Source organism: Pholcus phalangioides, unplaced genomic scaffold (assembly GCF_987345545.1).
Source record: "Pholcus phalangioides strain wild (caught in Gottingen) unplaced genomic scaffold, Ppha-v1.0 ptg000007l_1, whole genome shotgun sequence".
Lineage (NCBI taxonomy): Eukaryota > Metazoa > Arthropoda > Arachnida > Araneae > Pholcidae > Pholcus > Pholcus phalangioides.
Window position 1 is genome coordinate 36,551,797 of NW_028301600.1, and position 11,458 is coordinate 36,563,254.

The following is an 11,458-nucleotide window of genomic DNA, read 5'->3' on the forward strand; positions in this document are numbered from 1 at the left end:
TTTATCAAGTCTGCTTGCGAATCCATGTCATTGTCGTGAACCATAGATTGAGAAACGCTTCTATAGGACGTCTCCTCAGTCTGCATAGTCATGATGCAGCGTGTCAAGAAAGTCCTTACCCGACTTCTTTTCTTCAACCAACGGTTGAGTAAAAAAATGGCTGCGTAAAGACTTTCAGGACACGCGTGAAATTTGCATTTCTTTGAAACATTGCGCAGAACGCGCATATTATTGTACTGAGACCATGGTCGAAAATTCAGTAATATTCGCCGGTGACTCTTAACCAGATATACAGACCACATTCAACTGCATCGTAAATGTGCTTGCTCCATTAGCTACAAATCTAGTAAAGATAGAGGGTGTCCTATGTAATCGCAAATGTAGAGAAATGCTCATCGAACCATAATCTAATCATTACGAACCTGTGCTGATGCCCTGTTGAAAGATCCCGCTCTCACCTCAGTAAATAAACGGGTGAAAGGACGTTTACGTTAGTGTTCACCAGCCAGTCTCTCATGTCTGCAGGAATTCCAGATATATACCAGATTAAATCTTCCTACCTAAATAATAATGATATAAACAACCTTCTTCTAGTGCGATGACTTTTTTTTTTTTTGCATTTCTCGCGTATATGTTACCTTAACAGAAATTCAAATTTCAATTAAAGTGAACCGATCTTCCCTTTTTCTTACTGATATTTTGTATTTACTTAACTTTCACAAAATCAAGTGGAATGCAAGTCCTGTGTACTTTATACACTTTCTCTGGCCTTACCGATTATCTATTATAATTAAGACAATTATTAAGATTTAGCTCTCATTCGATCATCACAATGAACCTGGAGTGAGATTTTTATTACTTTTATTTTCAGATAACACCCACGTTTCTTACATATACACTAGACTCTCGACTACCTGGCCTAATGTGGCGGAAGGGCATAGCAAAAACGCCGGATAGGCCGGAGTTCTCTCTCTATAAAAGCTAACTTTATACCCTATTTTTATATCAAAACTCGCTTTTCTGTCTCTTAGTACAGGGAGTTAATACTTTATAAATATTTGTTATACTTCACTTTTTTCACGTTTTAAAAATTTCTTACAAAAAAAGTCGTTTTTTAGGAGGGTTTTCTTTGAGCGTAGAAGAGGAAAATATGTCATCGCTTGTGTTTTTGCACAGAAGTTTATATTATTTAAATGACCTTTTTCAATAGATTTCCAGTAATCCTGTGATTTCGGTAATCCGGTGCACCCACGGTCTGATATGTACGGGATTAGCAACAGTCTACTGTAGTTTTTATATTCAGAAAAATTCTCACATACACGTACTAATTCCCCTTACTACCACTAGATGTTTCAATTAAAGTATCACTAGATATTTGAATTTTTCTATTTTGTCAGGAATGAGGGTGCTCGTTCACCTTATATTTTTGTTAATGAAAAATAGTAGATTCTTACATCGACAAAAGATTATAAAATAAACATTAAATAAGTGTGCCTTCCGATTCGTGTTCTATTTAGCATACATACAAAACTCTGAGATGACTGGTTGTAAATTGCGAATTTCTATTTAGAACACATGCAGAGAGTGCAAAGCTGAGAAATTCGTAACTCTCTCATTATTAATGAGATTTTTTTGTGTTGAGAATTTTCTGCTTGTGTGTTGACCTATCTTAATTTTCACCCATAAAAATTCATGGAATTTTTTTAACAAATGCGGAGGAAAATATGCGTCATTATGATATTTTCAATTGAAATACAATACATCAACACAGCAGTTTAATTATATAGGAGTTTTCATTCGTCGTAATGGTTAATTTAGAATAAAATATACAGAGTTTACTTTGATTTACTTTGATAATAATATAAGCTTGCTTAGCAAAGTTGAGTAGTAGTTGTTACCTTGAATTTCGTTTCCAATTCCCTCGACATGTGTTGTTGCTTCTGAACCCGGACGGCAGATGGCTGCACTTCTCAAATACGAAACAGAAGCATTGTTCAGAAGCAAACTTCACGGTTAGGAAAATAACACGTATGCGCCACATTTCGACATGCTTTGATTCGTTAGAAATTCCGCAAAGTAATATAGTAGAAGAATATGGGAAATATTGGAAGAGAGAGTACAAATTGTAATACGTTAATGCAAATATATTTCCAATGATAACCAAACTTTGGGGAACATCTTTGTCTCTACTGAAACGAAACAAGGAAATTCCTCGTTATTAAGTGCAATATTCCAGGCGATATTAGAATTAAAAAATTGGGGGAAGTTAGGAACCAGCATAAATAAGGGAAAGAAGAGTTGTCCGTTTGTATTTGCTGATCTTTCCCAACTTTCCTCCTATTTTTGAATTCAAATATATCGATGAATATTGGTGTTAGAAAAGTGACCTCAGGAGATATAGGGCAACAACTTTGTAATTGAGTATGTGAGGACAGAATGTCCGTGTAAAAAGTTAGTTTTTTAACTTAATAACTATACAATCCCTTGCAACATGAACGACATGTCTGAGTTCTACATGTTACTGGATAATTTTTCTAATTGATAGTATGCCTGTAGGATCAACAGTTCGACATTAAAATGCGGCAAAGGGAATCAATTAATCACCTTGTATACTTATAGACACACATACTAATAGGACCTTGGAATCGTATAACGATTGAAATTTGTTAAGTTTTTCCAAAACCTTAACGTAAAATATATTTCTTTTTCACTTTAACGGCTTCTCAGATTATGCTTGAGATAATTTGGTACATTTTCAGTTAAAAATATCTTCAAGAATTACTGTGAAGGAATCAGGGAATGAAAAATGCGGGAACCCTGTATGATAACCCATACAGTAAAAGCAAGTGAATATGCACTTTGGTTCGTGTACAGTTTTGTTTGATATACTTTGTATGTTGATTTTAAGCAAAATCTTTCAATTTATTCCAGCAGTACTGATAGAATATTCCAAGTAAGAGCCGTTTCAAAGATGGTGCAGATTATTATTGAAATAAGAGGAACTTTCGACAGTAGTATTAGCTGCATATTTGTCTCTGCGCTAATGTCGAGGTAGATAAAAGTAGTAATCCTTGTCCTCGAAGGTAATCCTCAAATGTTATGATCCTTGCTAAGATAAGCTTAGCTGTTCCCTCGCGCGAAGTTTTCTCGCCGTACATCAAACATCGGAAACATCTGCATAAACTTGGTAAATACGCATCTGTCCAATGCAGATTGTTGCTGTTTAATTAAGTGAATATTGCTGTAGGTGAAATTTAGTGAAAATACGAGTTGTGAAGTATATAAGTGTAACATAGAGAAGAGATCACTGAGCGTGGAAGAAGCATGTTTACAGTAGTTGTATACGCATTTCGGAAACTAGTTATATGCTATAACAATGAAGTATCCACGTGTTGATTTTTTTATCTACATCTGATTGGATAAATACAGTCGAACCTGGTTAACTCGAATTGAACAAAAAAGTTCGAACTATCCAATTACTCTATCCTGGATCTGTAAAATGTCTATAAATTGCAGTTTAATCATCAACATTCACATAGGAAAATAATTATCAATTATTAAAACTTTATCATCAGTTACGAAACTGTTTTCCAAATTTTAAAAATTGATAATTATAATAATTGATCTTAGCTGTTGCATGATTCTGCTGTTCTGGAATCAGCATCACTGAAGAATTTCTTGACCACGTTGAAAGCCTGATTTACGGAAACAGTTTATAATCATCCGTTATGAATCTGTTTTCACATTTTGCTTATTATTCTTATGCTATCAACGAAATATACTTTCACTAACGTATTACACAATCTGAACTTTCTGATACTTCCTATATTTTTAGTGACAATAAAAAGATTCCGATTTTGAATTGTACACCTTGATCCATAGGTTGAGCAACAGTATCAAGTATCAAAAGTGGTACACATTATCAATATACTCCAGCTGAACAAAGTTCAAATGGGCATTAACTTATCAAAGAAAATCTAGAGAAAACTGAGTTTTAAAACTTTGTCTTTAAAAATTTCTTGTTTAACAACTATGTGGAGAAAATTACTCTTTCTTCTTCTAGAATTTTTTTTAAATATGTTATTTTTTTAACTAAATTTGCTCATACAAAAATCATAATTTCTCCCCTAACACACACACACACACACACACACACACACACACACACACACACTTTGAAGTATCCAAAATATTCGAAAAAATTTCCGAAACACATGTGAACATTAAATTAGATAGAAAATTGAACGGGAGCTTGTTATAGTTTCAATTATCAAAAATTTGAATTAACCAAATTCGAATTGACCAAGTTCTATTGTAATACAACTACAGATATTGCTTTGATTAAACAAAATAAAAATAAAACTTCATGTGCAAAAAATTAGTGCATGAAATCATGATATAATAATCAGTCAGATGGGTCGTATTTATTACATCATGTGTATGTTTATATCGAAAAAATATTCATAGTGTTTGTTTCTCCACAATGTAACCAATTCTTTTTTAGGGGAATCTATATACCACGGCACAAAAAATAGACTTTAACGCATTTCTAGATAACTTAGTACATAAGCCACTGGTGGTATGAAAGTCTTATCAGTGTCAGTGTTTTCGAACCCTCGGGTATCAATTTCCGGAGAGATGGTTAAGCGAAAATGGAGGTTTCAGCACCGCTGTGGAGTTATTTGGTGAACTGCCAGATAAGATCCGTCGTTTTCAAAGCTATAATGAAGAGCTCCTATTCTATCCAACCTGTATTTCTAAGGTTTATTTTAGGTAACACAATGCCCGTCCTTCTATTCTTTTGAAAATGATCAGATTTCTATTAAAGTCTCTATACAAAGAGATATAAACAAAGAAAAGAACGTGAAGTTACAAAAATTAAGCAATATTTAATCTAGTTTGCTTTTGTTCCCTGGATCATGAAATCCTTTCATGAGCTTCAATTCCATTTAGGTTTGCTTCTTTTCTTGGTTTTTGATAGTGAATTTAATTCATGCTACTGGAATTTTTTTTCGCTCTCATCGTTCCAGTTTGCGAATGTGGAACTAATAATGAATGATATTAATATATCATATGCAGTTAAAGCTCTCGAAAACGTCCACTTCGCGTTTCATATACAAGTGGCATCTTGCGTTGACAATCGAAGAGCATTCGTGAGATTGTTATTGAGTTTGGTTACTGGACTATGTTGTGCCCATGGGCCAAATATGATAGGGTCAGGAAGCTGTTGAGGCTCTGGTTCGGTATGAATCTTATTAGTTTTTGCTATTTTTCCATATTGTAATTTACTATTTGAGGAACATTACCCAGCTTAGCATATATTCAACACTGTTTATAGTGCAAAAAAACAGAAAAAAAATGGACGTAGTAGACAATTGCGGATATACATTTTTTCCCCGATTCGCTCCCGATTCCCGTATCGCTTCACGTTTAATATCAATTAAGCCATCTTTTAGAATGTATCGAAGACATACATTGCGAGACATAATTATAAGACGCCACGAATATTCCAGGAAAAAAAAATAGAAAAATATTTCCACAATAATGAAACTTACGTAAGCACATGTATCGGGCATGTTGTTTACCATTGTGAGTGAAATTACAAGGACGTTTAAGAAATATTATATTTTAATACTTTTGTGAATTCCATTAAGAAATCAGAAGTGTGTATGTATATATATATACACACGCTCCAAGGAGGGAATATTCTATCTGTTTTCATAGCTTAGGGTGTGAACATAGTGCGTCCGTATTTCCGATTCTGGAAATCCGCATCGTCTCCGATAGTTTAAAAACCCGAATTTCAATCTAAAAAACTTGAAATTCCGGTTTTAAACCTTAAGCCCCGTTCACATGTGCAAATATTACGGTAGCATTGGGAGTTCTAGCACCCGTTCGACGACTTTTTTCCGTCTTAAGAAAACAAAGGAGAGCAGTTATTGGTTAAAATTCTCGATGTGGGTTTTAAGTCCGCTTTTTCTATTTCCCATGTGAACGGGTTATAGCAGTGAATGACTCGTCCCGTATACGAGACCGGCGTTCGAGTCCCCGTAAGGGCAGGGATGGATTTTCTTTTCTTAAACATCGATATCTCTTCACACAGAGATTTTTCCGATACAGTCCACGCCGTTGAATATGATCTCATCGGGAGTCAGAGTTTCTAATAGTAAAAACCGAATGGTAACTATATCCGAAAAAATCTCGTTTGCAAGAACGGTGACCATACATCCCGTTTTGTTGAATGGGACGTTTTATAAGCGGGTGTTCGTAAAATGGGACAACTAATTTTCTTTCTCACGTAATTGTGGTTGCAAAATGTTCAATCGTTACAATTTTTTTTTCTATTTCAAAATGGGGCCTCTTCTTTTTCCCTTTGAGCTAAAATCCTCCATTTTTGTGATTCAGCCATTGTGAGGCGTTAGAATGGAACTGTTTATCACAATTTTTTTTTTCAAATCAAATCAAATTTATTATCATATAACAGTGCAAAAAAAATGAGAAAAATTTACCAAGGAGTCAATTAAAAAATTACCCATTCTGGTAAATGCTAGTAAAAATTAGTATGGAAAACAGAATAGTCAACTAAAAAAAAAAATCAAAATTATTCAAATTAAAATAAAAATTCCTGGCGACAGAGGAGTGCAATTTAAAAACAGTTCTACATGCTGCAATTAAAAATATAAGTATTTTAGATGTTGGAATAAAAGCAAAAAACGACTAGATGCAGCATGTAATTATATCAAACTGTTACGTTATTTAAGGATTATATGAGCAAGAGAAAAAACATTATAACAAATTCTCTATACCATCAAATTGTGATATTTGTTTTAATGTACACAACAAGTTCCATAGATCCCTTGAAAAGTCTCACGGAAAAATAAATTTGAGTCTGGTCAATTGGAAAAAAATGATCATGAATCGAAGGAACATGTTTTTTTTTCGTCATAATTTTGCCTTCGCTATAGGAAGGCCATCGAAAAAGCAGCTCCACACGTATATGGATCACAGCAAATATTATGGACTGATTACGACCTTCAAGTACGGATACGTTTGTCATTAATGGAGGAGGGAAGAGAACACCATCTAGCCTTCTACATAGTCTAGCAGCCTGATAATGATAACTTATAGGAAAAAATAAGTTTGGTTAAAACTTATACCCTTCCTTTGAGGAACATTTAAAAATTTTCTATTCACTTTAGGCACTAATTTTTTTTTTCTCAAATACTATATATGGTTATTTTTATATAATTTAACTTAATCATTTAGGATTTTAATTGCTGGAAATTTTTTTCTCGAATTTTAACTTCAAGAACATTTTTTTTTTAAATAATTTTAATAAAAAATCCTCGCATTAAAGTATGTTACACCATAGTGTAACATAATATAAACACACACAGTTTCAAGACATTTGAATGAGTGGTGTTCGAAAAAACATATTATTTAATCTAACAAAAAACTTAGTTTTGAGAAAAGAGCATATTAGTGGAAAACATTAGCGTATTTAATGACTGCCAGCAGTTTATATCAAAATATTTAAAAATATTTTTAGTGCAGGTAGAACTAAAACTTGAACACGGTTAGACGCAGAAAAGTTCATAGTATTTGAAAACTAAAAAATTGGAAAATGTGTTTTGAAAAATTGTGTGCACCAACCCCCTTAATATATTTCTTGTCAAATCAAATACATGAATTGTCAAATCACTTCAAAAGATGATCTCGTGAGATATTTATAATATTCAATAAATTCACTTCGGAAATCTGGTCGTCAATTACGCTGTTCGTACCATACTTATATTTGGGAGCACGTGAGAAAAGTGCAGCTGTATTCCAAGGGGCTGAGAGAAAGAGAGAGCTTGAAGAGATGAGAAGATGTGCCGGATAGCTTTCAGCTTATCCGCAGAGAGCCCCGTTAAAGTGCACCTCGCTGCTTCTCGTTACTTTTATCCAGGTTCTTAATCACTGATCAAAGAGCCAAAGATCGTTTTTGTTTCGCAAGTGCGACGGACTAAGAGATCCGTCTTGTTCCACCTTCACTTACTTTCAGCGAAGGTAAACGGAGTTTGTCATTAAACAAGCTTGCTAGAAATACACTAAGTGCATTATACTGAACTAAGAGAAGTACCTAATTGATTTTCGTATTTTTGTGGAAATTGTCTAATGGACGGATGTAATGTATCATTTGTAATGTGTGTCTTTCTCGTTTTGTAATAGTTATTAAGACCAGAAAGAAGACTTTTTTTTTTTTCAAGACTGACTTTCGGTATTTTACTTTTGAACATAGATAGCTAAAATAACAGTTTTTCTGGGTGATAAGATTTTTATCATTGAATTTTATACGCATAATATATTTGACAGCTCTCTCAAAATTCCACGACACTAAATGATATGCGCGAATTTGATCTTGTAGTGATCCGAACGGTGAGAAGTTCTATTAAAAAAAAGTTGTGTGGTTGGCGTAGTGACAGTTTCAATTAGGCTGGATTCATATTGAGATGTTTGTGACATGACCTGACACGAGCACCACCATGACGGGAAAAGCACCAGATGCGTAGCTTGGTGATGCGTATACAGCGGTGTAGAAAGTAACGATTAGCGAAGTGTTGACACACCACAGGCACAGAGTAGAAATAAATTACTAACTTCAAAGTTGTCGATAATTCAAAATTGTTGAAAAATTAAATAATTAATCAAATTAATTAATTAATCCAAAATTGATAAATGATATCTGTAATTCCAAAACGATTAATGAGAGAAATAAATGTAAATTGGTATTCTATATTAAATATTTCAATAATAAATTCAAAATTGGAATAATAACACGTCAAATTAATTTAAATTTAAATTAATAAAATATGGTAAAAATTCAATGTACTGAAAATTCAGAATTCATAAAAGATGAGTTATTAATGTGGATTGTGTGTGAAATTAATAAAAATTTATAAATGTTCAAACTAATAAAAATTAAATTAATGAAAATTTAGAACTGATAAAAATTTAATTAATGAAATTCAAATTGTTTAAATAATAATTAAATAATATTTCAAATGAGACTCAAAACTCTTTCTTACAAAAAGGAATATTTTTTTTTGTTTTCAAAATTTACTAAAAAAACAAGTTGCATAAGACATGTCTCGCATGGTAGTCACGGGAAAATGAGTCTCAACAGCTGCGCCACGTGTTTACTCACAGACACAAGTTGCGCACGTAGCGTCATACATTTCCACTTTGCATTTATTTATTTTTTTTTTTATTTCTGTTCTTGCAAAAGAGCATGCTAAGCTGTGTCGTTACTCAATATGCTCCAGACTTACTGGTGAGTGACAGGTGCGGACACACCGGGCCGCGTAATTACTAAGCATGCATACTTAATTTTACACGTGTATAGTCCCACGTACGGCTACTTGTGTCCTTTCTTGGTGCGCATGCACATTACAAGGATCATTTCTGTCTCCAGTTAATTTGTTTAAACAAGGATGCTCGGATGCAGTGTGCGTAGCGTGGCCAGACGTCCCACATTTTCCGAGACAGGCCCGGTTTTTTGTGTTTTTTTGGATGTCCCGACTTTTTTGCAAAATTGTCCCGGTTTATAACGTATTTTCAACGAAGCCAACTTGACTTTTACTCTTCAAATAAACGATTAAAATTATCTTCCCAACTCAGAAATTACATTACGGTAATTACGACTACAAATAAGAATATTTATTTCACATATTTGTCATATTATTTTCAATTCACTGAAATTTGGGGAGTGGTACTTCATTTCCCTCTATTAAAGACTTTTCTGTGATTTAGCATGAGTTGGCAACTTTGCTTACTTTTGGCATCATTCTGGCAATAATCGGCAATGTCCCGTATTTTCCCTTATTTCGAAGCTCGATTTCACGCAATTTTCTCGATCAAATATAGTTAACCTAGTCCGAAGGTGTCATTCTCAGAAAAATATGAAAAAATTCAAGTACGTTCCCAGAAAAACATGAAAATAAAATTTAGTGGCGGAATCATTTATATTATATAGGCGCAGAAAATTATTAAAAACTAACTGTTACCGACTGCTTTGCTCGCGTGGTAAGGTAATCTAAAAATATAATACTGACCGAATTTCATATTTATAGCTTCCAGCGGCGTTGATTGCCCGATATAATTTTTGAACCCAACCCCCATGTCCCGCTCATTGTATGAATTTTGAAGAATCTCTTGTTAGTGAGTTTTCACATTACAAAATAAAAGTACTGACCATATTTATAGCTTAGGCGAGCGATGATTGTCTCTTAAAACCTTTGAGTTCCCTTATGAGCACTTTAGGGGCTGAATTTCGAAAAAAAACCCCCTTGGTGATCTTTACGTCGAATTTAGGAAACTTAGAATTTGGAAACCCCCTTCTTAGCGAGTCTTTACGTCATTAAAAAAACTCGGTGATGATGAATCAGTCAGGACATGTTATATATATATAGATAGACGAGACACACACACACACACACAACAGTTTTAGCTATTCATCGCCTATCGGGCTTCCTGTTGATATCTATGCAAAATTTCTTCTTTTACTCTCAAACACATATACAGTACTAGCTCCCCTTTTTTGTTTTCTGTTGAGTGCTAAGCGAGGGAGAAAAAAAGCTTTCTTTGTCTATAGGCTATATCTCTTCATCATGCATTTGTCTATATCTTCTGGGGAGGGGAGGGGGGGGAGCTGGACTAAATACAAATTTACACTTATGAATCTGGTCCTTTTCGACTCAAAGCTCTATAGTCGTTACCAAGGGGTGGCCAATAGCTGGTCCTCGAAGTTATTTTGCTATACTGAGAAATATTATATTACACAAGATTAGACAGGTTAAGAACACATCAAGCACGTTTTAAGCTAGCGCTACCACAGCCGCTTACAAATGGCTGGATTCTTCTGTCGTGCTACGCACATGCACACTGCACTCGAATATGCCTGTATCCTTCCGATTTGGGAGAAGGGGACGGCTTTAACAAAAAATAGCTGTAGTTTCGTAAATCCCTAGCAATGCCATCTAGTGGCGGAAATGTGCGTAATTTCTGGTGGAGTTACCCCTAGCCTGGTCTTTCTCAACCGTCGGCCCTGACATCGGTCAAACCGGTCCGTGAAAGATTCACCGTTTCATGTTTACCCATTTATTTCACATCATTTATGTGCGACCGGTCCCCCAAAAGTTGAGAACCACTGCCCTAGATTAAGACGCCTTCGTATATATAGAGGGGCGGCTCTACCCTAGACTACTTACGAGTACAGAAGGTAACAAAACGTCAAGTGGGGCGGAACTTTTTGAACGGAACGCAGTTCCGTCAAATAAATTGCTAACTCTGATAATGCGGAACAGAAAAATCTAGCGTATAAATGAAACAATTTTTGATAATCCAGTAATACATTTTTATGCGTTAAAAATCTCTGAATTTCTAGATGCAAATTAAATACCACTGCTTTTTTTCTGCG